This window comes from Mixophyes fleayi, chromosome 1, assembly GCF_038048845.1.
Source record: "Mixophyes fleayi isolate aMixFle1 chromosome 1, aMixFle1.hap1, whole genome shotgun sequence".
Classification (NCBI taxonomy): Eukaryota; Metazoa; Chordata; class Amphibia; order Anura; family Limnodynastidae; genus Mixophyes; species Mixophyes fleayi.
In genome coordinates, this window is record NC_134402.1 from 298,175,147 (window position 1) to 298,181,146 (window position 6,000).

The 6,000-nt window shown below is 42.1% G+C and overlaps 1 protein-coding gene across 3 annotated transcripts in view; it reads right to left on the minus strand.

Annotated features, from left to right (window-relative positions):
• FANCC (FA complementation group C) overlaps window positions 1-4,154 on the minus strand; it is a 220,269-nt gene extending 216,115 nt beyond the window's left edge. For 2 of the 3 annotated variants that reach the window (XM_075211083.1, XM_075211081.1), the window contains exon 1: window positions 4,097-4,154. The gene's annotated coding sequence lies outside the window, so the exon portion shown is untranslated. Of the gene's footprint in view, window positions 1-3,518; window positions 3,621-4,096 lie in introns of those variants that run through there. The other variant, XM_075211082.1, reaches the window with a different exon arrangement.
• Window positions 4,155-6,000: the final 1,846 nt, after the last annotated feature.

Genomic DNA, 6,000 nt, shown 5'->3' on the forward strand with positions numbered 1-6,000 from the left:
CCAACACACAACCACTACTTCAACCGCAAAGAGCTAAGCGAGTGACTCTACCCCCTTTGCCCAGATACTGTTTAGCTAGCACGGCGCATCGGTATCGGCATAGAGCGGGCACCTGTCGCCTAGCAACAGGACATGAATTTCAGGTGCTCTGTCAGTCAGACTGAGCATGAATCTATTACTAAGCAACAGGACGCGCTTTCAGTTCTCTCACCAGAATTGTAATTATACTGCCTATTTAAGGCAAGACTCTTTCACTGCTCCTGTATTGGATCACCTTTCCTGAGGTCTAGTTCTGGTTCTGCTTCCTGTGTGCCTTCAGTTCCACAGTAAACCTACTAGTATGATTTTGGAGAGGGGGGGGAACCCACGCAAACACGGGGAGAACATATAAACTTCAAAAAGGTAAGGTCATAGTTCGGGAATCTAAACTGTGCTAACCACTAAGCCACTGTGCTGCTCTATTGCAGGCAATCTTCACAATTATAATATGGGTGATTTGGGATGAAAAAAAAAAATCATAATGGCTCTAGGCTTTGCCAAAATTAAACACTAATGTACCGTATTTTTCGCTCCATAAGATGCACCTGACTATAAGACGCACCTAGTTTTAGAGAAGGAAAACATACACTGGCCCCTTCACTCACACAAAATACACTGGCCCCTTCACTCACACTCAACAACACACACACACTATATTAACACACTGATCCCCACTTTTAGACACACATGCTATGTTAGCACACTGGCACACACACACTATAGCCTCCAGCGCACACACACACACTATAGCCTCCAGCACACACACACACACACAAACAGTATAGCCTCCAGCACACACACAGTATAGCCTCCAGCACACACACAGTATAGCCTCCAGCACACACACACACACACACACAAACACTATAGCCTTATCTTATTCCCTCAGGTGTCTTCAGCGCTGCGTATCCTCCTGAAGGAAGAAAATAAAACTTACATGTCCAGCGTGGAGAAGCGGGTCCCGGCCAGGTTGCAGATCCTCCTGAGCGTCCGTCCCCCTGCCTATCTGTGAGGACCTAGCTATCGCATGGGACGTCCCATGTGATAGCTAGGTCCTCACAGATAGGCAGGGGGACGGACGCTCAGGAGGATCTGCAACCTGGCCGGGACCCGCTTCTCCACGCTGGACATGTAAGTTTTATTTTCTTCCTTCCTGGCATGCAGTATTCGCTCCATAAGACGCACACACTTTTTCCCCCACTTTTTGGGGGGGGGGGAAAGTGCGTCTTATGGAGCGAAAAATACGGTATATACTATTCTGGTTTTAATGGACAACTAAACCCCCGTAATTATCAGACATGATCCATGAAGATAATGTTGGTTATGGGTATCAGTCCTATATTTCATTTAATTAAGAAATTAGTAAAACAGCAAAAAAGAGTTACAGTTCATACAAAATCTAAGACAAGCTTTCAATGTAACAAAATAGGAAACAAATATAGAAAGAAATAAAATGTAGAACATGAACATATAGAAGCATTTTAATTAAATCCAATACAAGAACACAAACAAACAAAAAGTTTAACTTCATACATTCTGCACCAATATTACTGCGTAGTTAACAACTTCCTGATTGCTTTATGATTAACCAACCTCATCACCCACCCTCATGAGGTACAGTACCATTTTTCTGAACAGGCAGCTAATACATGGGAGTCAAATCCTCGTGGCACCCATCAGCCATGCCTTTTACTCAACTGCCCCAAACATTATACATCTTCTTGTGTTGCCAAATAGCACAAAAGACAGAAAATATTGGCTTGCATGAAAACCTAGGTACTGGTGAAAAAAGTTGTTAATAGGCTCAGAAACTAAAGAGCTTGCAAGGCTATTATTTTTTCAGGAAAATATGAATCCCTAGAGGAAATAAAAGATAAATACAGAGCAATAAGAGCCAGCGAAACATTATCCATTTGGCAAGTGAGATAGATGTTTAGTGACTACAGACGAATCAGTAGGAGTGCCAGATCAGGAGGGAAGGTGGAGCTGTGTGACAATCTACCAGCGGTAGGCTGAGACAAAAATAAATGGAGGCTGTGGCTAGGGTGGTGGAGGTATTTCATCAAAAGTGTAGAGGAATGGGTTTTCATGCAGGTTAAGGGATAAGTCTACCTTTGAAGAATTTCTTACCAACATAAACATGTACAATAGCCCCTATTTTCAAAATGATGACTTCAGGGAGATGATATGGCAATGAAGAGCAGGAGTACCCAAAACTGCACACACTTAGAGGTACATTTATCAACCACCGCATAAAATGAAAAATAGTTTTCAATCCTTATCACATTCATAAGGATTGAACTATTTGTCATAATTATGAAAAAAGCAACACAGGAACAGCAGTTCTGAAAAACTGCTGTTCCTGTGAAGTGGAAAACATACTTACCACTGCCTCTTCACTTCCAAAGACGTATGCGATCCACGGAGATCCTCTTCTCACTCCAGTGCACATGCGCCGACTGAAAACCCCAGGCATGCGCACAAACATCTCTGCACTATACAGTTGCAGAGAGAGAGCGATGAGCGACAGGGAGGGATCATATGATCCCTCCACACATGCGCTCTCCAGCTCTGCTCTTCGGAGCAAAGCTGGCAGCATTGAATCTTTTCAATTATAATAATGTACGCCAGCTTCAGCTAAAAAAAAATGTAAAAAATGTTTTTTTTTTATCAAACTTTAGTAAATAGCGATACTGAGCAGTGCCCATACACCGTTAGGGGGACTGCTCAGTAAAATGAAGAGATATGCAAAGCATATCTGCTGCGATGCTGTGATCGTAAATAAGAAGGTTAATCCCTGAAAACTGGCGTTTTTCGAGGATTGAACACACTTCTTGGTTTCATAAATAGGCCTTTTAGTCCGCTAAAGATGAAGATCCGGCACTCAAGGTTCTGTGCCTGACACATATACACTGTTAGACATTAAAGCTTGGGGAGTGGCTCTATTCATATAGATATAGATTATATATATATATATATATATATATATATATATATATATATATATATATACACACACACAACTCTTTTGGGTCTACTTCACACATTTAATGAAAGACCATATTTTTCCGAAGCCTGGACACTACCTCTAATATAACATTCTTAATAAGGATGCAGAATTTGACGTTGAACGTGTGTGTATGTAGATAAATGTGTTTGTGTATATGTGTGTATATGTATGTATATATATATGTATGTGTGTGTATATATATATATATATAATGTACAGTTAAATAAGTGCATATATATATATATATATATATATATATATATATATATTTAATGTGTGCGTGTGTGTACACACAATGTTCGAAGTGGGCTGGTATACATACTGCCACTTCTACTGCCTTCATTCGGCCATTATATAAGTTGCAGAATTTACAGGGAACCTGTTTTGTTACTTTTTCAATGGTATAGGTGGTTTATCCTTCACACTACATATATCCTTATTCCAGGTCTTGCATTGAAATCATACTTACCTACTTTCTTCAGCTCTCTTCCGGGAGCCAGCCAGTGGAGGGGGGCGTGAGGGGGCGGGGCGGCCAAAATCGCGTCATTTCGGCCCCGCCCCCTGTGACGTCATGACGCAAATTGCGTCATTTGACAGCGGGGGGCGGGGCTAAACGCCGCGATTCATCGGGAATCGCGGCGTTTGGGATCTAATTCTGCCCACTTCACTAGGAAGTGGGCACTTCCTAGTGAAGTGGGCAGAATTCGGGAGATTGCCACACTCGCCCGGGAGTCCGGGAGACTCTCGCAAAATGCGGGAGTCTCCCGGACATTCCGGGAGAGTTGGCAAGTATGATTGAAATGTGACACCTCTGAGATTGTTTTCCGTAAACATTTGGGTTATAAAATAAAGATTATCCTCCACCTATGTAGTACTACAGAAGCAGATGCAATCCAGCCAGCTTTTTTTAGCTGATTATATTACGCAATAAACATGAAACAGCTATTCCTGAAAGTCTGTCACTTTGCAGAATACATCAAAAGTCGGATGTCACTATGCGCCATAGAACCACACATACGGGTATACGATACGTTCATATATACATACACATGCTTCTCGTCTCTCCTCTCTGTACACCGGAAGATCTCGGCGGCCGAGCTGATAGGACACTCAGCGGATGGGGGCGTGGCAGGGATGGGTGCACCAGTGTGAGTTTTGGCGCCAAGCAAGGGAGGACATTCCTCTCTAGCCCAGTGACAGCGGTAGCACGCGTGGAACTTACTCGGATGTTTTGTGACTAACTACATTTCTTATTTATATTGTATTTAAAATGAGGTATAAAGTTTATTGGTATTTCTGTTTTAATGTATTTTTTCCCACAGTAGCGTTTATATTAAAGAAACACCCTTACGTTTTTTTTTTTTTTTATGAACTGGAACATGCCTGTGGAGCCCGCTGCAGTGTAAACATGGTAGATAAATGGCATAATGTAGCCTGGTTTGCACTGTATCATAATTCAACCAAAAAAACTAATACAGTGCTGATAACTATTCCTAATGATTCACTTTGAAAAAGACCGGCTAGATGCAGAGTAGTTTCTCTAAAAATAATGAATCCCTTATTTAGACAAATCTATATTGGAAACAACATATAAATTAATATACATAAATAAGGACTAACAAGGTATCAATCAGTTAATAAAACAACTAATCTATATACCATACTTGCCAACTCTCCCGGAATGTCCGGGAGACTCCCGCATTTTGCGAGAGTCTCCCGGGCGAGTGTGGCAATCTCCCGAATTCTGCCCACTTCACTAGGAAGTGCCCACTTCCTAGTGAAGTGGGCAGAATTAGATCCCAAACGCCGCGATTCCCGATGAATCGCGGCGTTTAGCCCCGCCCCCGCTGTCAAATGACGCAATTTGCGTCATGCCGTCACAGGGGGCGGGGCCGAAATGACGCGATTTTGGCCGCCCCGCCCCCTCACGCCCCCCTCCACTGGCTGGCTCCCGGAAGAGAGCTGAAGAAAGTAGGTAAGTATGCTATATACTAAATGATTATTGCATGTCGTTACGTATAGCATATATATTGTATAAGACACGTTTCTTGGCTGATTATTAAAGACATTAAAATGCATAAAACAGTCTTCAATGTTAGTATTATATTGGATCCAGAGACTAAAAACAATCCAGCCTCTAATCCAGATATAATTTCAGATAAGAGTAATAAACAATTGTTACCAAGTAGCTACTGGTTTCTGTGTTAATCTTAATGGTGCACTTTATCATCATCATCATTTATTTATATAGCGCCACCAATTACGCAGCGCTGTACAGAGAACTCATTCACAACAGTCCCTGCCCCATTGGAGCTTACAGTCTAAATTCCCTAATATAGACACACACAGACAGACAGGGAGAGAGACAAAGAGGGAGAGACTAGGGTTAATTTTGATAGCAGGAAATTAACCTACCAGTATGTTTTTGGAGTGTGGGAGGAAACCCACGCAAACACGGGTAGAACATACAAACTCCACACAGATAAGGCCATGGTCGGGAATTGAACTCATGACCCCAGTGCTGGGAGGCAGGAGTGCTAACCACTACGCCACTGTTCTGCCACTTTATCCGCAAAAATGGAAAAAAATTGACCAAGGGCTAGATTTACTAAGCTGCAGGTTTGAAAAAGTGGGGATGTTGCCTATAGCAACCAGATTCTAGCTATCATTTTGTAGAAGGTACTAAAAAAATGAAAGATAGAATCTGATTGGTTGCTATAGGCAACATCCCCACTTTTTCAAACCCGCAGCTTAGTAAATCTAGCCCCAAACCTCAAATTGTAGATCCTTCAAATCATCAGACCTTAACGCTTGATCCCATACACTGAGGATGTAGAAATTAATTGTGAGGCTCACAGTATTAAAGACGCTGCACCGATGATATGGTTCTTCTAGCAGTTGCCGGGCGGCGGTGATCTTGTATATATAATTTAGATGATAGAGTGGATGTT